The sequence below is a fragment of the Epinephelus fuscoguttatus genome, linkage group LG23, assembly GCF_011397635.1.
Source record: "Epinephelus fuscoguttatus linkage group LG23, E.fuscoguttatus.final_Chr_v1".
NCBI classification, from domain to species: Eukaryota; Metazoa; Chordata; class Actinopteri; order Perciformes; family Serranidae; genus Epinephelus; species Epinephelus fuscoguttatus.
This window is the reverse complement of record NC_064774.1, coordinates 2,913,514-2,940,759: the sequence shown is the minus strand read 5'-3', so window position 1 is coordinate 2,940,759 and position 27,246 is coordinate 2,913,514. Positions and strand designations below refer to the sequence as shown.

Here is a 27,246-nt window from a genome sequence, read left to right as displayed (position 1 = left end):
TGAAATAAACTCAGACTCAAAGTGTGAGTCACCCAGGAACTTTTATTTTGTGTGTTTGCTAGATGGAATATTTACATCAGAACTTCACAGCTCTTTGTTATTCTATATTTTATATAGTTTGTAATAAAGAGATATAAAGATAAATATATATTATTATTATAATTATTATTATTATTCTGAGATAAGACTTTGTAAAATATAAATAAAAACACCTTTTTTTATTTACAGAGTGCTTTTTGTACATTTTTGATGTTTTGCTAAATCACTTGTGCTGAAAAAAGGCTTCAATGTTAACTTAAACCACACAATGTTTTTTAGTTATATGTTTTCTCTTTAAATCAACAAGTGAGATAATTCTGTGCATCTCCCAAAATACAAAATGTTTCTGTCATTTGATGGTAAAACAAGTAGAAAAATAAGGTCAGATGCATTTTATGTGTCCCTTTAATAAAATATTACTACTACTTATAATAATAATGTGCAATTTTCAGTTTCATGTATGTATCTTTATGATTTTTATTTAAACATTTACTGATTTTACACCACTTTAAATGCAGTTTACAAACAAACAAAAAAAGCAAACAAAGAAACAAATCTGATGTGTCTCCATTTCCCTAGCAGAGCCCAATATTTGGCTTTGGTCAGCATTTTAGAACTTGCTTTGAAAGATATGATCCATAATAATTAAATTTACTTTGTCATAGTCATTAAACATGTAGATGAAGCGGGGCTTCTCACATGTGGACTTGTGCCTCTTACACTGAGACAAAGACCCGCCATCAGGGGACACATATACGTCTACCAGCTGGGACCAGTTCAACTAAAAATTACTTTTTCTCCTTTTGCTGTTTGTGTTAAATCCAGCAAGTGTTTGATCTGTATGATAGATCTGATAATATCTCAGCTGCCAATCTTTAACCTGGATGTTTATTATTCATGTGAGACTGATACGTGGATGAAATACAATAACAACTGTGTTTACTCAGCAGATTTATGAACTAAATCTGTCCGTTTCTTTATCAAAACAGCCAGGTCAGAAATTTCATTGGAAATCTGTCTGTTTAACAAAAAGTCTTTCTTTTTCTGTTTACAAAAATAATATGGATAGTCATAACTGTAATTACATCTAATGTACAATTTCCACTGAAAATGCAGGAAAATCTGAAAAGATTCACAAGTGTCTGTGATAGAATGTTTTTATTTCCTGCTGTTGCTTCCTGTTAATCATCTGGTGAGCTCTTGTTGGGAGCCACTGATCTGCAGTCATATGCTAACAGCCATGTGAGGCTGCACAGCTGTGCTTTGAGCTAAAGACTAAAGTCAAAATGCTAACACACCCATACTGACAATGCTAACATGCTACCAGGTATAATCATGCTCACTATTCACTATACTATTTTTATTATATTGTTATGAATTTGAGTGTGTTCTGCTATTTTTGGACACACTGAACAAAATGTGATGCAGTAACACAGTTTAACAGGTGCTAATGTGAACACGTCAGGTTGACTCTGTCACCATCTACTGCTGGATGTTTCCACAGAGCCTCCTGAGTGCCCACAAACTGACATCCTTGTTCTCATGTGGCCTATATGTGAGAATCTCAAATTATCACCAGTATCTATAAAGTCTAAAATAAAACAGACCAAAAAATCAACATCAACACGTCCACTTTTAAAAAATAGATCAGACAGTGTAGAGAGTTTTGACACCTACCTACGTACATTTATCGGTCAGCTATCTTTATGCACAAGTATCAGTTGTTTGTAACTCTGAGTTTGCCACAGTGCAGCAGTCCCACCAGCAGCAGCAGCAGAGGCACCATCACTATGGTGAACACCGTCCTTAAGACGAGGACGACATGTATGAAGAGGTCTGAACAGGGACAAGTCTCTCTGTGATGAGCTGCAGAGACAAGAGAACATATCTGCTGTAACATCATGACAGTATTAACAGTATGTAACAGGTTGTCTCTGAGAGCTGCTGGAGCACAAGTTGAACACTGACACATTTTAAACAGTGTCATGTCTCACCTCTGACAGCCATCCAGCTCTCTGGTGACTCTCCAGCTCCAGAGATGTGACACTTGTAGAGTCCTTCATCAGACTTGGACACACTGTGGATGGTCATCTCTCCTGTAGAGCTGCTCCTGATGAGGACGCCATCTTTATAGAAACCAGCTGCCAGCTGTAAAGAAGACATCTTGTTTCTGCAGGTCAGAGTCACGTTGTTGCCTTCTTCCACAGGGAGGACAGGACTCTCCAGGATCACTGAACCAGCTGAAGAACCAAAAAGAAAAAAACAAACAAACAAACAAACACAAAAACACTTATTTGCTCACTTTGTGGGAGTTAGATGGTGAAAGTTATATTAGTTGAACCCCTTCTTGAAGCTAATACATCAAATTGAATTCATGAAGAAAATGAAACTTTGTTTTTCTTGCTTGGTGAACAAAGAATCAAAAATAGATGGAGGTCACACACTTGCCCAGGCTTGCTACATGTATGAGGAAGTTTTAAGCTTTAGGATTTTTTTTTTTTTCACACCGTTATCCCGCCTCGCCGTTCTGTATAAAAGGTATGATCGCAGAATGGGGGGACAGGTTTGTCTCACTTTAAACAGCGCTAAATTGACATATATGTAAAAGGGACAGCTGGCAGGACAGGACCATGGATAGGACAGAGGGTGACATTTTGACTTTGTGTCATGTGTGCACATGCAGGAGATTTAAAATGCAGCGAGCAGCAGCAAAGAAGAAGTTCAGTGGCTGAAACTGTCTGCAAATTGGGAAAACAAAAAGGTCCAGGTGCTTGTTACCCTCTGAGCAGAGGACAGTGTTTTTTGAGAGGACACGTTATGTTGTTGTTATTTTTATGACGTACTGCCAAAGGGTCTGTTACATGTCAGAATAGAAGCTGATGCTGTTGCATTTAACCTCATCTAAGTCACGCCTCTTTTGCTTCTGGGAGAACACAGTCTCACTCCGAAGTAATCGAATTCCAGCCCTTGTGCACTGACAGTTAAGGCAGCGAAAGTCCATATGAGGCAGGCGGGAACAGTGGTGGATGGGTCCAACAAACACTGACCTTAACCCCAAAGAGCAGTGTTTGCGTCCCATAAGATTCGAAAGCCAAACCCTGTTCTTTTTTCCTAAACCTAACCACGTGCTTGTTGTTGAAGGAAAAAAACGTATATTTGCGGTGTTATAACCCGGTTGTGCGTTTATTTTGAAAGAGACTGTAGGTAAATGTTAAATTTCCTGTGAAAACAGAAGTGTATTTTGAAAGAAGACAATGCATGTAACAGACTGAAGTTCCCAGGACGTCAACAACCAACACACCGAGGAAACCTTGCATGTTGTATGTGGGCGTGGAGAGTCCATGACCAAACATCAATATGTGACGAGGTGGGAGTGAGAATGTGTTGTCCAGCATGCCAATCACACACTGGAGCGACATGATGCTGCTGTCCATTGGTTCTGTATAGCAATGCAACGGTGGCATAAAGAAGGGACTTCGTAGTGGCCCGATAGCGTGATCTCTGTGAATAAAGGGCTATAGAAAGTGAGACTTATACCAAAGTAACATGTTAAATAAATTGTGTGAATTATTCAGTCAGTTCTGCATTAGACTGTCAGTGCAAACACTGGTCAACAGTTCAGGAAATTTGAGCTTGCTTTCCTGGAAATATGGACAGTAACAGACATTATTTTTCCTTGATTGAGATGAAAGAGCAGTTGCACCTAAACCAAACTGTACAAACCATTGTTGTTTCTACAGAGTCTCTTGAACGCCTCTTCAACAGACAAACACTTCCTCATGTAGTTTGTGTCTGAGAGGCTCAAATTATCACCAGCATCTGTCGAGTCTAAAACAAAACATAGAACAACATATACTGAGAAAACAGAGCTCGCCTTTAAATATAGTTGATGCACAAGTGCCTCTGTGGTTAAACCTTTTCTGTGTGAGAAAAAGTCTAAGTTACTGCAAGTATGACCATGTAACACAGAGAGGTTTGATGCCTCACACCATAGCACGACAAGCAGCAGCAGCAGAGCCACTATTAAAAATAGTACAACAGTCCTTCAGAGTGGCAGACGAAGTGCTTCAAAAACTGAAGAATATATCTGCTGTAACACCATGACTATCTTGACAGAATGTTACAGGTTGTCTCTAGAGGTTTGCTTGAGCATTACTCGGGCATGAATTACAAATATTTTAGGTTGGTGTTCTGCTATTTGAAGAAACATTAGAAACATTCACTGTCTCACCTCTGACAGCCATCCAGCTCTCTGGTGACTCTCCAGCTCCAGAGATGTGACACTTGTAGAGTCCTTCATCAGACTTGGAAACACTGTGGATGGTCATCTCTCCTGTAGAGCTGCTCCTGATGAGGAGGCCATCTTTGTAGAAACCAGCTATCAAGTTTGAGGAAGTCGTCTTGTTTCTGCAGCTCAGACTCACATCGTCTCCCTCCGTCACAGGGAGGACAGGACTCTCCAGGAGCACAGATCCAGCTACAACAAAGGTTTGACACTTTTTCTGAATTTCATGAAACTCAATTGTTTGCTCACTTTGTGAGAGTAAGGCTTTGATTACACCAAAGACTCTTTGCTACAGGCACAGCCACTTCAAAAACTTAATGGCATAGCGCATCGGGCCAAACACCAAGGTGTGCCTTAAGTTTGGCTGTGTGTGCAATGAATTGAGTAAATATTGTTAATTAAAAATCATACAGCACATCTCCAGAGAGATTCACCTGGCTGCATGTGTAACTTCATGTGTGTTCACCAATTAGTGTAAAAGTGACCTTCATCATACTTTAATACTGAATATCAACATTTCTTCTGCATCTGTCATTGTCCCACTGTTCCTACCACATGTACCAGCATCTACACAGTGCTTGATTTAATCGGCTGCCTGAGCCAAGTGAGATATTATGAGCGGTCTTTGAAGTCTCTCTCACATTTCTTTCTCAGGTGAAAATCTCATGGACTCTAAGCAAGGACTTTTTACAGAAACTTACCAGTGATGACAGAGATGTTGACTGTGGTTCTTCCCTGTCCTTCAGTCTCACACCAGTATTCTCCACTGTCTGCTGGATAGATTTTATCAATGGTGCAGGAGGACCCTGTTGGCGTCATCTCATCACATACCGGTTCAATTTCCACATTATTCCTGATCACTCTCAATCGAGTCGAGCCATCAGATCCCTCACAGTGAAAAGACACAGACTCATATTGAAAGTGCTGCAGTCTGTCTGGAGTGATGCGAAGAAAAGCTGCATCTGAAACCCAGAAAGAAATCGTAGTGTCCCAAAAGAAACATTCAGAACTGGAACAATATGTTTATGTCATGATAAAATCAACAAAATCATTGTCAGCGCCTTCACCTGGTGACAGATAACATCAGGGTTTTTTAAAAGATGTATATCAGTGTTACCGAGCAACATGGACGTAAATTCATCCAAGGGAACATTTCACAAACTAAAACACTGACCAAAACTGCAGGTATCTAAATAACATTACAGAGATTTTCAGAGAGATTCATCAAAGGATTTTCTATTGGTCACTCACCACTTTTCTGAGTATAGCTGTTGAGCAGAGTGAATCCAAGCATCACTAGAAAAAGAAATTAGCAAAGTTAAATATCAGACTGAGATGGTCTTAAAGTACAGAATGCAAAATTTAGAAAAATAAGATGGAAAACTGAGTTGCTGTACTCACATAGTTTAAAGCAGAGAGCTGTAGCCTCCATGGTGTCTTGCTGCGGACTGACTGAACATCAGACTGAATACAACTTAAGCATGTAGACGAGAACTTCCTCTTCCTGTTCAGTTTACCTCTTAACCAAAGCGTCCTCTGTCTCTCACTGCCTCTAAATGTAGCATATGAAATAACAAAAAGCAGTCTTTGATGAAGTTTATGTACTTGCATGGTCATTGCACTTTTGTTGCTGTACACTGATGGTTGAATGCAATTGATGTAAGTTGCTTTGGGTAAAATCATCAGCTAAATAAATGTAATGTCATGCTGATGAAAGAGTTGAAGCCAGAGTCACTGTAGCTTGTAGACGGTGAATTGAAAGCAGATTGTAAAAGCTGAATCTGAGAGGCGTCATTATAAGTGTGATGATGTCTCTCACACATTTAATTTCACTTCATATCACGTGTTATTTGTAGATCCAATCCATCATAATTTTCAAACCAGCAGTGAGCCATAACTATAATAAAATAAATAAGACAGCCCAAATCTCATATCAAATTCCACTGTGGTTGCCATACACATTTATTTACTTGAGTCGGCTATGGAGGCTAATTGACTTTCCAAAGGTGACAGCCCCCACCCTAGATCTCACTCCTTTTTGTTATTTCAGGTACTGTCGTGATTGATAAACTCATTACTATTTAGGACTAGGTGATGTAATCCCTTGTTTGAGTCACATTGGGCACTTTTCACCTGCCATAAACACCATCCTCTCAGCTCACTTGGTAATATTCCATTCACCGGACCTTACCACCGCACCTACCTGCCAGCCTATAACCTGTGTATACCTGTGTAACCTTTGTATACACAATCTGAATCTGCAAAGTAATTAATGTTGTCACATTATTGTAGTGGAGTAATAACTATCACAGTTACTACTGAGATGTAATGGAGTAGAAGTGTAAAGTAACAGGAGATGCAAACACACAATAATAAGGCACAAATACCTGAAAATTGTACTTGAGTAACTGTACTCAATTATGTTCCACCACTGTAATCATAATACTTTAGTGATAGTAGCTGCGAAGTGTTCTATTTCTTCGCAATACTAATTATTTATGACAACTACTTATATTTTTAACATCACGATTTTGAAGTAATCTCAGAAAGCAGGCAAAAGGAGACTTTTTAAGGTATACTTTTCGGTTATACAATGATTAAGTTGTGTACTGTGATTGCAAATCGGGCACCAGAGTGCATAAAAAAGCATGAAAATACAGTTTGTTTATAAAAAATGCTCCCGGGAGAGGACCCCGTACAGAGGTCCAGGCACAGCCCCAAATGTCCTCAAGTGCAGGAAACGCCCGTGCAAACAACTACTGTTCCCCTTTTCCTAAATTACTATGGCAACAAAGAAACACTGTTTTCTTTCCTGATGACGGCAACTGTAATATTTTAGTTCAAAGTTCAGATCATAACTAAGATGCTCAAAGTAAAAACTGAGTGTAGGGAAGCAGAACCAATCAAGGTTTCAATATGTATTTTGTTATGTTTATAATAATGACAAACATTGTTATAAAGTCAAGTGGTCTGAGCTGAGGCAGAATCTAATGCACTCTGTGGTTGATTAAACAGGGCATGTTAAGCTCAACAGCCTATCAATGATTTACAGACTTTGGCTGTGCAGTCTGAGGACCGGACACACATTGCAGCAGGTACGTCGTCTTCTAAGTCTATGTTTGCCTATTTTACATGTTTCAATTAAATTTTATTCCAATTTTATTCCAAGACAGTATCACTTTACCACCTGTAAAAGTGGGTCTGCTTTCAGAGTTTTGGATTTCATAGTAAAACTCTTGTTGGGAACAACATTAGGTCTCACATGGCGGCACCATGAACGTAGTAAACTACAATATTAAAGGTCTCACATGGCGGCACCATGAACATAGTAAACTACAATATTAAAGGTCTCACATGGCGGCACCATAATGTGGGAAACTACAATATTAGGCCTCACCAAGGGGCACCATTTATGTAGGGAACAATTCCAGGACTCAAGGGAGTGGGGGGGGGGGGGGGGGGGAGCGCGGAGCACAGAGAAGCAGTCAGAGCTACAGGCTACAGTGCGGCTAAAAACAGAGTTCATATGACGTTTTTCCAAACAACTTTTTATGTCGGGGCTGCAGGACACTTGGATCACTGCGGATGAGCATGTTGGAGATATTTCGTGGTTTCAATTTTGTGTTCTTGGATGTTAGTCTGGGGTGCCGTCAGCCATTAGGTGTGCTAGCTGCTCCCCCCGCCGATCTCTGCAAGGGTAGCTCAGTCCATAGGGACTTGGGTTGGGAACCGGAGGGTCGCCTGTTCGAGTCCCCGTCCAGATTAAAAATATGGAGCGTAGACTGGTCGCTGGAGAGGTGCCAGTTCACCTCCTGGGCACTGCCGAGGTGCCCCTGAGCAAGGCACCAAACCCCCCAACTGCTCAGAGCGCCTGTCATGGGCAGCCCACTCTGACATCTCTCCACTTAGTGCATGTATAGGTCCTGTTTGTGCATGTGTGTGTTTGGACCTGTGTGTAATTGACAACAGAATGAAAAACTGAATTTCCCCTCGGGATTAATAAAGTATATAACATTTTAAAAAATTAAAATTAAAAATGTGAAGACTCTAAAACTTCACCAGAGCGTTCCCCGGTGTAAGGGTGAGTAGATAGTGGCTGAATTTTCATTTTTGGGTGCACTGTCCCTTTAAGCCTTAAGGCGTGCCTGGCCATGTAATAGATCTCCAATTAAAGTATCAGATTGGCTATCTGAAATAATTAATAAAGTATTAAACGTAATTATGTTAAATAATGTTCCTTATTTTGCATTAAATCACCTCGTGGGGCACCATTCTCGAAAAGGGAAAAATGATAGCCAGTTAATGATATCAGTCTTATAAAGTTTATGAAACCATCAATTTGGAATTGTGATTAATAATTAAAGTATTAAATTCAGACAAAGAACGGTTCAAAAGACCCTTCATGATGGATAAAAACAAGGATCTGTGTACCCGGCCCGGAGGGTTACCGGGGCCCCGCCCTGGAGCCAGGCCTGGGGCTGGGGCCCGTGGGTGAGCGCCTGGTGGTCGGGCTTTCGCCCATGGGGTCCAGCCGGGCCCAGCCCAAACCAGCTACATGGGCTCGTCCCCCTGCAGGCCCACCACCCGTAGAGGGATCCAGAAGGGTTCGGTGCTATGTGGATTGGGCAGCAGACCAAGGCGGGGGCCTTGGCGTCCGATCCTCGGTTACAGAACTTTGCTCTTGGGACATGGAATGTCACCTCTCTGGCGGGGAAGGAGCCGGAGCTTGTGGAAGAGGTTGAGCTTTACCGGCTAGATATAGTCGGCCTCACCTCGACACATAGTTCCGGCTCTGGAACCCAAGTCCTTGAGAGGGGTTGGACTCTCTCCTTTGCTGGAGTTGCACCGGGTGAGAGGCGGAGGGCTGGGGTGGGCTTTCTGATAGCCCCCAGACTCTCTGCCTGTACGTTGGGGTTTACCCCGGTAGACGAAAGGGTTGCTTCCCTGCGCCTTTGGGTTGGGGAACGGGTCCTGACTGTTGTCTGCGCTTATGCGCCGAACAACAGTTCAGAGTACCCGCCGTTTTTGGAGTCCCTGGGACGGGTGCTGGACAGTGCCCCAACCGGGGACTCCATTGTTCTGCTGGGGGACTTCAACGCTCACGTGGGCAATGACAGCGGGACCTGGCGGGGCGTGATTGGGAGGAACGGCCTGCCCAATCTGAACCCGAGTGGTGTTCAGTTATTGGACTTCTGTGCGGGTCGCAGTTTGGCCATAACTAACACCATGTTCAAACATAAGGATGTCCATCAGTGCACGTTGTACCAGGACAGCCTAGGTCGCAGGTCAATGATCGACTTTGTAGTCGTATCATCTGACCTGCGGCCACATGTTCTGGACACTCGGGTGAAGAGAGGAGCAGAGCTGTCAACTGATCACCACCTGCTGAAGAGGGAGCCTACCGCCAGTATTAGCAAACAGTATTAGCAAACTCAACTCTTAGCTTTGGCAAAGCCAACTAATCAATGACCTAACTGCAATCTATCACAACAATACTCAGTAAATAGCATTAAATCTCATACAACAAGTTAAACAGTCTTGCTCTGCCTGTAAAGCTGTGATAAGCTATGCCCAGTTGTTACATTACCAATCCTTGAATGGATGGGAGAAAGAGTCACTTGGTGGTGTACTGCTCTGTTAGCCAGCAGAAGAAGGCTGGGAAGATGGTTCCAGCTGCAGTCTTTTGTTGAGTCCTTGTTCCAAAGTTGCAGATCCGAGGAAGCTGGTTGCACAGAGTCTTTGCAGAGTTAGACGCTGTGTGCTAACTCAACTTGGTTCTCCTTGTTGCTTGAAAGTTAGTTGCAAATGTTATGTTTGCACAGTAATTTTTCTTGTTTCTAAGTTTTGGCTTTGCTGTGGGCATGCAGGTCATGATCCAGGAGACAGAGAGTCTGTGAGCAATTAATTTTGGGAAATTGCTAAATCAAGTCCGAGAGTCACATACACCACAAAACATGTTCAGGAATGACTTTATATTTGTCTGCACTATTTATTGTTGCTGACATCAATTCAAAAGCATATTTTTCCATAAAATGTATCACTGCTTTTTCAGAATTTTAAGATGCTTCGTCAGAGGAATGGACGGTCCCTTCAGTCTCAGCTCAGACCCCTCAGTGTGTTGGCTTTCCATCTTCTCCTGACACACTCTGTTAGAGGTAACTCACACACTCATACAACCTCAAGGCCACAGTGAGGCCTTGAATCAAGTATAATTACAAAATCATATCAATTCAGTATATGTCATTAAATGAAAGGTTAAAGACTGTTTTTCTGTGCTTTCTGGACACTGGCACTTCAGTTATTCAAGCACTTTCTCTGAAGTAAAAAAATGCCGCCACTGGTTGAGTTGAAGCACAGAGGGCAGAGCCTGAAAATTCTAACAGAATCCATGCATTCATGTTGATGTTAGTATGTATATTTACAAATTGCCATACTGTCTTTGGTAAAAATTTTCACCTATCAAGTCTTGTTCAGTGTTTAGTTGTACTAACAGACCTTCTAAGGAGTCTGATGGTCAGTTTTTCTGAAGTGGGTTTAAAGGTCCAGTTTGTAGAATTTAGAGGCAATGGTATATAATAGGTATTCAGACAGGGCCATTTGTGTTTTCATGTAATTGCCTCATCCACCATAGTTTTCTGACACACTTGGCACACAGGGGAAGATTCGGGTCTGCAACCTCACTGCTAGACATCACTAAATCCTACACATTAGACCAGTGATTATCAACTGGAGGTCTGTAGGCCATATCTGGCCTGCCAAAGCTTTCCATCCAGCCCTCAGAATATTGATAAATTAAAAAAAATGTGAGGACAAAAAAAAAAAAAAAAACATTAAACTGTTTTGGATATCTAGCCTTTTTTTTATTTCCTACATTGACGCAACCCCATAACCAATTGAGATGGGAATGATTTTATTAGGAATGATTTACCAACCTCCAATATGACCTTTTCAGCCTCAGGTACTAAATAGATTTAAATCCATCTTTCACCTTATTACTGATCAGGTTCCGGTAAGCGTACCTTACAAATGTAGTTGTTGACCTTGCACTCGACTTTCAAGCACAAGGGTATCATAGATAACCATCGCTGTAAATAAACTGTTTCAATAAAGCAGCTAGTATTAAAATGATCTCCACCCTCTCATTCAAATATGTTGACTTCTGGTTCCAAATACCTAGATGGCGACAGCCAAAATACCAACCTCCAGGTTTCAGAAAGGGAGTCAACACACCAATGGGTGTTCTCATGGTACTACATCTATTATTTCATACAGTCTTTGGGAGACTCCGATGCTTGGGCAGCAGAGCATGTGAGCGGAGCGGGGAGCGGAAGGATTTTATGTTGAGCAAGGAGCGGATATTTTTTTTAAAAAGTGGAGTGGAGCCTTATCTCTCCCTCCAATTTCGCTCCGGTCGCTCATGCCCCACCCAGAATGCATCTTTGCACCTGCGCACACCCACACTATTTTCTTTCAAAACTATGGAGTTTACTGTGTACTTCAGAAAAGAAACTGAGAAGAGAAGCAGCGGTACCTTGGAGAACAGTCCCTAACTGCGGGGAGAGGCGAGAGGGCTTTCCCGGAGGTCGGCCGCTTAACCCTGTCCGTTTGCTCTACACTTTGATTTATTTCCACCCTGCCAGCGGTACCATGTAGAACGGTCCATAACTGCGGGGAGAGGGCTTCCCCAGAGAATCTACCAAGCTCATGTTTTATTTGTGAATAGAAGATTACAGGTTAGGGTAGTGCGGCGCAGTTTTTTGAGCGGAGTGGTGAGCGAGTGGAGCGGGATAAAATTTATGATGGAGCGGAGCGAAGAATGCGCAGAACCAAGCGGAGCGGACGAGCGGCGCAAAGTGACAGGTCTGCGAGCGAGGAGCGGAGATTTTCACCCGCTCTGCTCTGCTCACATGCTCTGTTGGGCAGTGACTTGCAGTATGAGAAACCAATGAAAAAAGGTGTCCTTCAGGGTCGGCATGATACGCGCTGTCATAATTTAACAGCGCATCAGGGAGATATCCAGCACATCAGGGTGAGCGGGAGCGGAGGTGGATTGGTCCAACAAACAAAGACATTAACCTGAGAGAGCAGTGTTTGCATCCGGTAAGATTATAAAGCCAAACGCTGCTCTTGTTTTTTCCTAAATCCAACTACATGCGTGAGTTGTTGAAGGAAAAAAAAAGTCAATTTGCGATGTTGTACCGAGGGAGTGTGTTTTATTTAAAGAGACAGTATGTTAACATAAAATTTCCTGTGAAAACAGAAGTATATTTTGAAAACAGACAATGCATGTAACAGGCAGAACTTGACACAGTGTCCCAGAACATCAACAACACACCCACGTTGTATGTGGACGTGGAAAGTCCATGACCAACATGTGACGAGGTCAGAGTGAGAATGTGTTGTCTTTGGTGTATGTATAAAGTACTGGCCACATTAAAATGTCAGTCTGATGATGATGCTGGTGATATGGCTAAAATAAATCATTTCCTGAAAAACTTATAGATGTGACATCAAAGATGTTTCATGGTCAGCAAAGCTCTCTCCCTCCTTCAGGTTTCTGTAACTTATGACAAACATTTGGTTTACTCAGATTAAAGGTCTATATGAGCACAGTATCATTAGGCGGTGGGCCGAAGGTCGCTATCTGCTTTTGTTTTTGAAATGAACGATCCTCAGCGATAGAGTAGCTGCTTTTTTAACATTAACTTAATATATTTTTTCTGAACAAGTTTCCGTTTGTTGGCAGTCTCAATTCGATCATATTTTTATGAAAACTAAACTTATGTTTGATAAACTAATCAGGCAAACGCTATGGCGTACTATACCGCAAACCAATCAAAAACAAGTTCCAGCGTCACCTGACTTGAAGTGTGCCAATGATATTCGTCCAAATAGGAAGTAAACACGGCTCAGAGGAGTTGACCAGAGTTCACCGTAAAAAGTATGTAGTCAGGCTTTATTCATGGTCTGTATGCTATCTAACCGACAGTATTCACCTGGACATTTTCTGCAAATCTTCCGTGAGAAACTGAAGAAATTTCTAACGTTAACTTAGTTGAAGTGTTTTGAACAGTTATTCACGTTGTGTATTAGCTCATTAGCCACCGATGTGTTGTTAGCATTCATCTCTAGCAAAGTGAATGGACTTTTAGCCGCAGTACAGCTAACTCAGCTTACTAATGAGGCTGCAGTTCATAGTTTCCGATGAGGAGAACCTGAGGAATAAACGGACTGTGCTGTGAGTAACCCAGCTAACGCTCAGAGTATCCTGACTGCACTGCTCGGGCCCCGCTGTCATGGACGACATCGACGGGCCGTCTTCATCTCCGCCACTGACTGAATGACTGAAAGGCTGTTACACATCGTCTGGACACACGTATGACATCTTGATCCTCGCCTGCTGGTTCGAGAGACCATGGAGTTGACAGGAAATCAGACGCAAACTATCTAACTATCAAACTATGTGATGACTATGGTATTAGTACTTTTACTGAACAAAAGGATCTGAATACTTCACCATTGTATGATATATGAATATTTATGATATGAAAATTGAAATTGAATGTACTGTCCAAAGTCAAAACCACAATGTTGTACAAACCAATCTGCTGTATTGCCCTCTCTTTATTCTTGCGAGCTCTCTCAATGTTTCTTCTGTTGGCATATTGCATATAACATTCTCGGTGGTCGCCAGCATTAGCTGGCACACTTGGAGAGACATTTTCCTTTAAAGCATATTTTTCTACAGCTTGGTAGCAACTTGGCTTTCTTTAGTATCAAAACTGACCCACTCAGAGAACTTCTTACAAATGCTGAAAACCGTATGATATTAGGAGTTGTGCATACAACACTCCATATTTTCCAGGATGCATCCTTAGCTGCAGATGTGCTAGCTAAGGTAAACATGTGTTTGGGTTGATGCAAATGAGATGACATTAAAAAAAAAAAAAAAATCAAATCAAGTGGAGAAAACGACTCAGACTCATCACTTGTTGTATATTGTAGTTTATTAGGTCATTCATTAGACTCTAGAAGCTTATAAACTAGTCAGTTTAGGGTCTATTATTAAGAAATATATACATATATATTAAAATTACTCTTTTGTATAGTATTAGAATAATATGAGAAGCAGATGTAACATATGCCTCTTGCATGTTACATTAAATACATGAGTTGAGCTTTAAATGGTCACTATGTCGAATAGCAACATCTTGTAATATAGAATATAATTTTGCCAGTAATTTTACCTTTATTTAATAGTTGTAAGGTGTACATATTTGTGTTGTTTTCATATTTTTATGCTGTTATCTTATATTTCAAATTTAATACTTGGCTACACAGTATCCAAGGTAACGATGCAGCTATAAAGCCCATCACCGGGGGAACAAGTCAGACAGGGCTTGTATCCCCCACGTGAGTGTGTGACTGTTAAATGGAAACCTGTAAATATTAATGTATAGCTGATCTGAGAGAGACTTTATTACTAATTATAACTATATTGACATTCAGAGTGATTATCAATGTGTACTGGTTCATCGGTATCAATAGTGTCTTTTATGTAATTTGTAATATAATAAGTCTTTGACATAGCTGTCAGTCTCCCGTTTTGGCCAGGAAACTACCGTATTTTACCCCTCTTTCCCGCTGTCCTCCCGTATTAGTTTTTCCCCGTAAATCTCCCATATTATAATAACATAATAACCCTGTATTATAACGTAGGAATGTTCACAGCATTTCAATGTCAACAAAGGTAGGCCTATCAGATTCTGATCACCTAATTGTAGTTAGTAAGTGGTTGACAAGTGGTTATTTTAGATTTCCTGTACACCTGTCTTAAAATGTAAGGGATACTGGAGCTTGGTTGGGGTGGTGGGACGGTTTGCGGCGGGCGCCGGAAAATTTCCCTTATTTTCAGATCCAAAACTTGACAGGTATGATCTTTGATCCTGGTCAAGGTTAGACTGTTGACCATGTAATTTATTATTTAACGGTTATTAAGCCCCTTCATGATGGTTATGATCAAGGATCTGTGTACCCGGCCCGGAGGGTTACCGGGCCCCTCCCTGGAGCCAGGCCTGGGGTTGGGGTCCGTGGGTGAGCGCCTGGTGGTCGGGCCTTCGCCCATGGGGTCCGGCCGGGCCCAGCCCAAACCGGCTACATGGGTTCGTCCCCCTGCAGGCCCACCACCTGCAGAGGGATCCAGAAGGGTTCGGTGCAATGTGGATTGGGCAGCAGACCAAGGCGGGGGCTTTGGCGGTCTGATCCCCGGTTACAGAAGTTGGCTCTTGGGACATGGAATGTCACCTCTCTGGCGGGGAAGGAGCCGGAGCTTGTGGAAGAGGCTGAGCGTTACCGGCTAGATATAGTCGGCCTCACCTCAACACATAGTTCCGGCTCTGGAGCCCTAGTCCTTGAGAGGGGTTGGACTCTCTCCTTCGCTGGAGTTGCTCCGGGTGAGAGGCGGAGGGCCGGGGTGGGCTTTCTGATAGCCTCTCTGCCTGTACGTTGGGGTTTACCCCAGTAGACGAAAGGGTTGCTTCCCTGCACCTTCGGGTCGGGGAACGGGTCCTGACTGTTGTCTGTGCTTATGCGCCGAACAACAGTTCAGAGTACCCACCCTTTTTGGAGTCCCTGGGATGGGTGCTGGACAGTGCCCCAACCGGGGACTCCATTGTTCTGCTGGGGGACTTCAACGCTCACGTGGGCAATGACAGCGGGACCTGGAGGGGTGTGATTGGGAGGAACGGCCTGCCCGATCTGAACCCGAGTGGTGTTCAGTTATTGGACTTCTGTGTGGGTCGCAGTTTGGCCATAACTAACACCATGTTCAGACATAAGGATGTCCATCGGTGCACGTGGCACCAGGACAGCCTAGGTCACAGGTCAATGATCGACTTTGTAGTCGTATCATTTGACCTACGGCCATATGTTCTGGACACTCGGGTGAAGAGAGGAGCAGAGCTGTCAACTGATCACCACCTGGTGGTGAGTTGGATCAGATGGTGGGGGAAGACGCCGCGCAGACCTGGCAGGCCCAAACAAACAGTGAGGGTCTGCTGGGAACGCCTGGCAGAAGAACCTGTCCAGATGATCTTCAACTCCCACCTCCGGGAGAGCTTCGACCGCGTCCCGAGGGCGGAGGGGGACATTGAGTCTGAATGGGCCTTGTTCCGCTCTGCCATTGTTGAGGCGGCGGTTGCGAGCTGTGGCCACAAGGCCGCTGGTGTCAGTCGCGGCGGTAATCCCCGAACCTGCTGGTGGACACCAGAGGTGAGGGGAGCCGTCAGGCTGCAGAAGGAGGCCTACAGGGCATGGTTGGTCTGTGGGTCTCCGGAAGCAGCTGACGGGTACCGGCGGGCCAAGCAGAGCGCGGCGGCAGCAGTCGTGGAGGCAAAAACTCGGGCATGGGAGGAGTTCGGTGAGGCCATGGAGGAAGACTATCGATCAGCTCCAAAGAGGTTCTGGCAAACCGTCCGGCGCCTCAGGGGGGGAAGGCGGCAACTTGCTCACACTGTTTACAGTGGGGGCGGGGAGCTGCTGACGTCAACTGGGGACATTGTCGGGCGGTGGAAGGAATACTTTGAGGAGCTCCTCAATCCCACCAACACGTATTCCAGTGAGGAAACAGAGACGGGGTCTCGGGGGCGGGTCGTCCAATTTCTGGGGCAGAAGTCGCCGAGGTGGTGAAACAACTCCGAGGCGGCGGAGCCCCGGGGGTGGATGAGATTCGTCCCGGATATCTCAAGGCTCTGGACGTTGTAGGGCTGTCTTGGCTGACACGCCTCTGCAGCATTGCCTGGACATCGGGGGCAGTGCCTCTGGAGTGGCAGACCGGGGTGGTGGTCCCCTTTTTCAAGAAAGGGGACCAGAGGATGTGTTCCAACTACAGGGGGATCACACTCCTCAGCCTACCCGGTAAGGTCTACTCCAGGGTGCTGGAGAAGAGGGTCCGGTCGATAGTTGAACCTCGGATCGAGGAGGAGCAATGTGTTTTTCGTCCCGGACGTGGAACCGTGGACCAGCTCTTTACCCTCGCCAGGGTGCTGGAGGGGGCATGGGAGTTCGCCCAACCAGTCCACATGTGTTTTGTGGATTTGGAGAAGGCTTACGACCGTGTCCCCAGGGGCATCCTGTGGGGGGTGCACCTGGATTATGTGGTGGGTGGCCTTGCTAAGGGCCATCCAGTCCCTGTACCGAAGGAGCATGAGTCTGGTTCGCGTGGCTGGCAGTAAGTCGGACCTGTTCCCGGTGAGGTTGGACTCCGCCAGGGCTGCCCTTTGTCACCGGTTCTGTTCATAACTTTTATGGACAGAATTTCTAGGCGCAGCCGAGTGGTGGAGGGTGATGGGAGAATCTCGTCCCTGCTTTTTGCGGATGACGTGGTCCTCCTAGCTCCATCGAACAGTGACCTCCAGCTCTCACTGGGGCGGTTCGCAGCCGAGTGTGAAGTGGCTGGGATGAGAATCAGCACCTCCAAGTCCGAGGCCATGGTCCTCAGCCGGAAAAGGGTGGATTGCCCACTCCAGGTCAGGGGGGAGGTCCTTCCTCAGGTGGAGGAGTTTAAGTATCTCGGGATCTTGTTCACGAGTGAGGGTAGGATGGAGCGGGAGATTGACAGGCGGATTGGGGCAGTGTCAGCAGTGATGCGGGCGCTTAACCGGTCCGTTGTGGTGAAAAGGGAGCTTAGCCAGAAAGCGAAGCTCTCGATTTACCGGTCGATCTTCATTCCAACCCTCACCTATGGTCACGAGCTCTGGGTAGTGACCGAAAGAATGAGATCGCGAATACAAGTGGCCGAAATGAGTTTCCTCCGCAGGGTGGCTGGGCTCAGCCTTAGGGATAGGGTGAGCCGCTGCTCCTCCACATCGAGAGGAGCCAGTTGAGGTGGTTCGGGCATCTGGTAAGGATGCCTTCCGGACGCCTCCCTTGGGAGGTGTTTCGGGCATGTCCAACCGGGAGGAGACCTCGGGGCCGCCCCAGGACACGCTGGAGGGACTACATCACCCGGCTGGCCTGGGAACGCCTCGGGGTTCCCTCAGAAGAGCTGATGGAAGTGGCTGGGGAGAGGACTGTCTGGGTTTCCTTGCTGAGGCTGCTGCCCCCGCGACCCGGACCCGGATAAGCGGAGGACGATGAGTACGAGTACGAGTACGAGGATTATTAAGCTTCGTCATGTTGACGTCATTTATTAGTATTGTAAGTTTCCTTTGATTATGATTTTATTTATATTAAATAGTTTTACTGAGACCGGGCTTGTATCCCCCAGACCCCGAAGTGCTTGTAAGCAATAAACAGTGATCACTGAATCGACATCGGAGCATCTGTGTGTCTTTGTTGGAGTCAACTGACGTTACTAACTGTTAGCCGTTAGTCCACCATCATTATCACAACACAACGCAGAGACTGTAGGCTGTCACTATTATCAGCAATATAAAAGAAACTTAACGGGGGCATACATAGAAAAATAAATCACAACACTGGCCATTTTTAGCACCTGCAAAGGGATTTGTGTAAACTCTAAGATTATACAATCATGTTACATACATATATTAATGATGATGGTGATTATATACCATATATTTACATTAAATTGTTCATTTTGACACAAGAATAAGTCAAAAAAAGACGGAGCTGTCAGTTTTCCCTGTTTACATTTTTGGGTCCTAAGGCCGTCTGCCATTGGTTGATATTCTCTAAACTACAATCTGATTGGTTCATCAGCTAGAGTTATCCTGCAAGTTGCCTGAGCAGAGTGACAATTAAAATACAAGTTTGTGAAAATATATGATCAAACCAGAGCTGCCAACAAATTCTCCCGGACTCTATCCACCTTATTTTCAAACACGGAAGTAAATAGTAATCAACTTCCGTTTTTTTTTGTGCTTGACTTCCCGTCAGCCGCTTTCCCTTACCGGAGCTAACGGTGCAAGCTATTTTTTTTTTTCAATTTTCAGTTGTTTATGTTAGTCAATCAGTTAGTTAGTTAGTCTGTGTATTTTGTATAGATAACTGTGCCCACGTTTCCGTTATAACGGAAATTTATTCCCTCTAAACGCGAATAAATCGCACGTCAATCATAAACTATGAACCAGAAAAGCACAGTCTATCCTGAGTGAGACAAACTGCTTGATCCCCGTCTCCAGTGTACCAGCAGAGAACCTGCAGAACCGAATCAGCGAAAAAACACACCGGGCTACACTGCCTCTCTGAGCAGCTGAAGCTGCGGCTCACACCCTCGACACACAGACACACAGACGGCGCTTCTGCATGCCAGCCAAACGTGTGCGCAACTGTGAGAAATAAATATGTGAGGTGTACACTGGTTTTCTATCTTTTTTCCCTTTTCTTTCTTTCTTTCTTTCTTTCTGTCAGCGACATGCACTCCTAACACAGGACGGGTTGTTTTAATTGACTGAGTTGATCATTAAGCCATAGTGATGCGCGGATCGGCTCTGATAGCACCTGAATCAGCATGTACGCATCAACCATCCAGCCGTTACAACATGATTGAGCTAGCAAAGCAGTTTTGTGTTGCTATGTGTGGTATTTATTCAGTTTTGGGAAATCACGATGTCTAGAAAGCATCAGTGGCTGCAGCTGACAGGGACAGCTAACAGCAGCAGCAAAGCTAACATCAGGATCGTCATCCGTTAAAAGCCTCCCGTTGGCGGATACGACATGAAACTACTCCAGTTAGCTCAGTCATGTTGTAACTAAGACATCCGCTGGAGAAAATATTTTTTCTCGGGCCACTTTGTGAGTTTAGTGAGTTATTACCATGCAGACACGGCTAACGGCTAACAGCTAACGGTTAGCCCAGCTAATCTACGATAACCATGTTATTAATTACAAAATGGGCACACAGAAATAGTAATGTTTGTTCAGTCATTGTGTTTATAGACTTTAGAAACATCAGATTAGTCTAAACGGTGATATAGTGACGTGAAAAATGTGATATATACATATATATAGCTAAACTCAGCAAGGTAAACAACAAGGCGATTCCCATTTACACAGTGGTAAGAGTGCTGGACCGGAAGTGTCGCACAAAAAAATGGAAGCTGGCTGCGTTCTGTTTTGCCTCCGTGTTTCCGTGAAAAATAAGGTGGATAGAATTGTATGACACACAAAAAACTGTGTACTCTATCGATGGAGATCGATCAACAACACAAAAAACGCGTTCTGCCCACCGTCTACATGGTGTATCAGGAGCCTTGTAGAGATGAACAGATTTAAGTGGTTCCTACTACAGGAATTGATAAACAGATTTATTTCTTTCCAGGTCAGTCTCAGTTAATGGGTCCATCTCAGCCAGTAGTAGCAACAGTTGGTGATGACATCATCTTGCCATGTCATCTGGAACCTGCAGTGGACGTTGCTGCCATGACGTTGGAGTGGACGAGACGTGACTTGAATCCTATATTTGTCCTTGTGTGGCGTGCTGGTCAGGACTATTTATATAGTAAAGATCCATCCTACAGAGGAAGAACATCACTGTTCACTGATGAACTGAAGAGAGGAAACATTTCACTGAAGCTCTCTGATGTGAGACCTTCTGATGCAGGAAGATACAGATGCTTCATTCCAAGACTGAATATAGACTCTTTTGTTGAGCTTGTTGTTGGTAAGTGGACACATAGTGTACAAAGAATTAGGTCAACAGAGCTTTCTTCTGGTGTAGGGAGATAAAGAGTACAGCCACAGTCATCAAACATCAGTGTAAATGATGATTTAACACTTTTCCTGAGAACATTTCACTTATAAATATTATGGAAAGAAATATTTCCTCAGTAGGCTGATGTAATAGAATACCTAAAAGAGTTTAACATCCACATTATGTGACATTCAGATATTCAGAACCAACATTCAGATGTGAATTAGTTTGGAATTTCCAACTCTGCTCTTGGTGACAGTAAATATGTGACCCCACTGACTTAAAGCAGCCCCGTCATGAGTTCAGGGACCATCTGTGTTGACATAGAAACTACTGTTACAAGTAAAAGGCTAATCTTCTGTTGTAAATGACAAACTGAGGGAGTGGCCTACACCAAATAATTCCAAAGGCTGCACGAATGCAGAGGATATATTCATGTTCATATATTTCTGAACAATAGTGCTTCCTTTTAATTGTTAATGTGGTGTTTTGAATTTATTTTTTGTTGCCCGTCATCAGGTGCCGTCTCCTCACCTGTCATCAGTTTAGCAGGGATTGATAAAACCACCAGTGGAGTGGTGTTACAGTGTGAGTCTGCAGGCTGGTATCCAGAGCCTGAGGTGTTGTGGCTGGACGGTGAGGGAAAGCTCCTCTCTGCTGGACCTACAGAGACAGTCAGAGGTCCTGATGACCTCTATACTGTCAGCAGCAGAGTGACTGTGGAGAAGAGACACAGCAACAGCTTCACCTGTAGAGTCCAACAGAGGAACATCAACCAGACCACAGAGACACACATCCAGGTTCCAGGTAGAAATATTCAGGTCATTGTTTTAGTTTTTGATAGCTGAGCTCCAGTTTTATCTAAACTTTCTGTTATTTTGTATTTTATCATTTCAGATGATTTCTTTAAGGTCCAGTCCAATTATTCCATCATTACTGGTTTGGCTGTTGGTTTGGCTGTTTGCATCGTCATGTTTATTGTCTTACTCCTCCTTTTATTGTGGAAATGGAGGCAAAACATAATCAGTAAGTCTCAAATTAATTTTCAATGCTTTGTGAATGTCAAGTTATTCTCACAGGGTTTACAGGGAGCAGTGATATAAACTGCGTACATTAAATTTGAGATCAAAATGTGAGTTTTTTGGTGGTTATGGTGTTGATTAAAAATGTGTTGAAAGATCTACTTTTATTTCCAGTCAGTCAAACTGTCAGGAGTCAGGATATTTATAGCTCATCTTATACCGCGATTTAGACTGAAATGTCTTTATGCTGTGATACCTTCCTAAAACTCTACTGCCTATACTTTTACACAGAGACCAAGAGAAGATACTGTGGTGAAACTGACAGAGGAAGCAAGAAGAACAGCTCTAAAACCAACAAAACTGAAGATCAGTCTGTTTCTGATGAAGAAAGTGAGCAACTCATGACAACTGAAACAGTGCAAATGAAGGAATTAAAGGGAAAAGGGGGAAAGAAAAGCAAACATGTAAGTAGAGAAACAGAATCTGTGTTTAGAAAGGAATTAAGGAGACAAGAGCAGCTGTGACAGAGAGCTAACTATTACTGATGTGTGGACAATCAGAGGTTCAAGAAAAATGGGACCAACCAGATCTCACAGAAATACGTGAAATGACCACAACCTCTTAACACTGCATTCCATGGTCGCAGCACGTAATGGGTTGAAATTATGTGCCGGCACCATGGAAACAATGCCAATGTAAAATCAATTCGGATCCTTTGTCGTGGTGAACACACGGATTCCCTGATTCAATAACGTCCTGTATACACACAAAAACACGAAAGTGTACTTGATATTAAAACGGCAAATATATTCCTCTGTCATAATTTTCCACCAACAATAATAATAATAACTACTATTACTTTTTTACGACACTATTTGACAACTCTACAACCGGAGTCCCAAAACGCTGTTTCTAGAGCATCAGCTAAAATATCTGAAATTAGCCGATATCCTTACTTTTTCTTAACACAGTTCATCTAGGTGCAGTGTAATAACTAGTTCAGCTTTACTAGATATAAGATATATTGGGTATATATATCTTTTTACAACCCTCTTTAGAGCCCTACTTTGCAAATCAGACGAACTGCAACTATGTTGCTGATATGTATCAAACTGCATGGCGCGGTCCCAGGGAATTGTAGTTTTTAAAAAATCTAAGTGTTTTTCCCAGATTTGGAAGTTGTAAATACTGAATTGAGAGTACACTGTGGACTTTAAGGGGATGGTAAACACACTTGTGTAAAACTTGTGATTTTAAATATCTAATTTCTAAATGGGTGAAAATTCATTTTATCCATATTTTAGCCATATCTGACAGCACCCTCAGTTGTTGACTACACTCACATGATAGCTGAGGTCAAGAGCTCTCTATAACAGTTGGTCCCATGTCTGTACCCCCTTTCGTTGCTGAGTTATAAGCCCTCAAACATGCACTGAGGTCAAGGTTCAAAGGTCAATGGCTGAAAGCAGGAGCCATGTAGAATCTTCATACTGACATGTGTTACTCTCCAGGTTGAGACCTTTCCAATGATGTATTTGGTTTAGCTCTATGACAAAGTTTAGATTTTTTCATTTTTTGGACACAAGCCATGCCAGGTGTAGTTTCAGAGAGCACTTTGAAGGCCCCGTGTATAAAATGAGTTTTGTTTGTTTCTTTGCTTGTTTTTTCCTTTTTTACTGTAGATAGTTACTAACATGAGTCATCCTCAGACAATACAATACTACTAAAAAGTAAAACCAATAATAACAATAATGAAATAAGCAAAGATAATATTAAAATCATATTGAAATTTTAAAATCTATTTACAGAGTGGAATGGTAGCCTAATAGATAACTTAGATAATATTTATTATTGTTTAGACACTTTATTATTGCTTAGATACTATTTAGCCTATTATTGTATTTACTTTTACCATGTTCTACTTTTATCTACTGTGGGCTATATGTTTTAATTTATTTAATAACGAATTTATTTTATGTTAGGCCTACATCTTAATATTTTAGGTCATTTATCATAGTTTAGTTCTTAACTCCAGTGTTTCCTCAGTGGGAGCCGGCTGCCTCGCGGCCGCTGGTTCTGGCTGAGGTGGCGCAGGACTGGGGTCCACTCTCCCCTAGTGGGGTGGAGGGTGGCTGGGTTGCCGGCGGTGGATGGCTCCCTGTGATGGTGTTTCCTCTCTGGTTCTTCCGTGCTCAGCCTTATTTTTTTTCTTTTTATTTATTTATTCATTTATTTATTTATTTTTTCTTTTATTTCTCTTCTATTTTTTAATCACATCGGAATGGGTGTGAGGGAGGTGAGGGGGTATGTGGGGGATCTGTTGGGGATGGGGGGGCTCTGCCTTTAACATGTAAAGTATTGTATGAAAAGTGCTCTATGAATATATTATATTGCCATGGTACAAGATTTGATGCACACACACACACACACACACACACACACACTTTTCTTAACAGAGATAGTGGCGTTTGGATTCGGTTACAGCAGACGGACGGCAATCTGAAATGGACTGAAGCCCACAGTCGGCAGACAGTAGCTTTTATGGCCTTGACATTAACCTGTCATATTGCTGAGTTATCAAGGACACTTTCATGTTTTTGTGTGTGTACAGGAATGTTAAAGATATCACTGAGGAAAACCAGGTTGACGTGACGTTGTTGAATCAGGGAATTCATGTGTCCACCACGACAATGGATCCTAACTGACTTTACCTTGGCATTGTTTCCGTGGTACCGGCACATAATTTTAACCCATTACGTGCTGCCACCACGGAATGTGGTTTTAAGAGGTCGTGGTCATTTCACGTATTTCTGTGAGATCTGGTTGAATGGAACAGATGAGGCACAGCTGAGACAGACAGAGAGATGAAGATGAAGACAAATATCAGTGGAGACTGAGATAACAGCAAAAGAGAGATAAGCCATAAATGCATATCAATATTTGGTACTGTCAGTAATAAAGTTACGTCTCACATCTGGTCTTTGTTCATTTCTCTCCTCTGTCAGATTAAGAAGCAGAGATCTCAGCAGCAGCTCCTGGAGGAGCAGCAGAGGAGGGAGGAAGCTGGGAAGGGAGTTCAGACTCTGAAAGAAGAGCTGGAGACCAAGAGGAAGGAGGTCCATCTTTACTTTCATAATATAACACATTGATTTCAGTGTGAAGACACATTCCTGGTGTCATCCATAGTGTAGATGAGGTCAAACTCACAGTAGTTTGTTCAGGGCAGTTCCAAAATGAAGTCATTCTAAGACCAGTCCAAATACAGACAGACTTTATGTTTAGATGTTTTGAGTTTAAATGTTAATACAGTGAACATGTCTCTCATTGTCATCACCTTCTCTCTGTCCTTCCAGGTTGAAACTAAACAATGTGAGCTGCAGCAGCTCCATGAAGAGAAGCAGAGGAACGAGGACGAGCTGCAGACAGTGAAGGAAGAGCTGGAGAACAAAAACAAAGAGGTTCATGTTTCATCTTCATCTTTCTCTAGATAGAGAGAGAGTCAGCTGTCATGACTCAACATTTTCAGCCTGTTCTCATTCAGAAGTCGTCAAATACCATCGCTTTGTCAGTGATTTTGGTGTTTGACACTGATGCCAAAAGCTACGCTTTGCAGTGGTATGATACGTTGCTGGGCGGCGTCGGTTCATAATTGGCTGAACGCCACAGGTTGCATTGGTATGATATGCCGCTGGACCGCATCAGTTGGAAATACTGCTAATAACAACGTAATATAAGGAGCTGGAAAGCCCTTATGGGGCGGGCAGGAGGGGTGGTAGATGAATCCAACAAATCCTGGACTTTCACCGGGAAACCATGTGTTCACTTCACATATGAATTTAGGGCAAAACTATAATGTTTTTTTTTCTAAACCTAAGCATGTGCTTTTGTTGACGTTCCATCATTGGCTTTTTGGTTTGTAACTTCAGCACCTCCACAGCACACCTGACACACATTACTGACTTTGCTGACCTACACATTGCATTGGTTATTTAAGTTCATCTTAGTTTGATAAATTATGTTGTTTTCTCTAAATCGTGTGTGTGTGTGGACTCCCTACTTGTGACATTCATTGAGCCAGTTTGTCAACAGCGGATGCGGAAAGCGCTCGACATGTAGCTGCGAATGTCCACTGACAAAGCGATGATATGTGACGACTTGGGATGAGAATGTGTTGGCATTTCTGCAGCTTGAGGCACATGAATTTGATCAACGTACACCATGTTTACCTCCACTCAGTAACATGTAGCAGATGAAATACACTTGAATATGGATGAAGCAAATGTTTTATTTTGTACCCAGTGTAACTGTCCCCTCAGGCTGGGTAATTGCTCAGATGCTTTAATATGGTCCTCATGTGTCTCTGTATGTCCTTCCATTTCCTCAGCTGGAGACAGAAAGACAAGTCCTCTTCTTTTCTCCTTGGGTAAGTAGTCATGATATCAGTACAATACATACTAAACATGAATAAAATATAAAACAAGCATCTGGTTTCCTAATATTAAAAAATCCACACAAAGTGCATCTATTACATTGATATGTCCATTTATATAATGTACAGATTGTGGCTCGTGAATGAAAACACAGATAAGCATTAAGGGTTCATTAACAGATAAACTGTGCAGCCCCCCAACAATGAATAAAAGCAGAAGAGCAGCAGGGACATTCTGTATCTGTATGGTGCCTGAATTTGCAAATCCTATCATGGTAAAGGAATAACCCGCCTTACTCTCACTCCGCCTCTGACTGCTTTACCCTGACATTCTTACTCTAACCTGAACCAATCCCACTCCTCTTGCCTAAACCTGACTAATCCAACCAGTGAAGGCAATGAGTACTAGCCAGTCATAGGGAGAGATTAGCAGGTCATTCCTTCACCTTTCTAGGATTTGCAAATTTGTGTTCAGTATAGCGAGGGTAAACCATGTTACCACCCACACCCCTGAGATAAAGCTACACAGGAAACTTTGCTGCTGAAATGCAGAAATTCTGCAATGTGGAGAGCTGAGCTTTCTCAGAAAAAGAAAAAAATATAATGATGCTTAATTTTCTTTGTATCTTTGTTTCTTAATTTAGAAGAGGGAAGAAGCTGAGAAGGAAGTGGAGACACTAACAAAGCAGCTGGAGACCCAACAGATGGATTTAGACTCCAAAATCAAAAAGGTTTCTATTTGTTTCCTTTCCTCTTGAGATTATTTTCAGCCACCTACCTGTTTGTTTTCAGTTTAGCTTCTCTGTGTGGGTCCAAG

General features: G+C 43.1%; 1 pseudogene; it reads left to right on the top strand.

Moving 5' to 3' along the window:
- LOC125883951 (selection and upkeep of intraepithelial T-cells protein 5-like) overlaps positions 1 to 27,246 on the top strand; it is a 73,171-nt pseudogene that overhangs the window by 21,405 nt on the left and 24,520 nt on the right.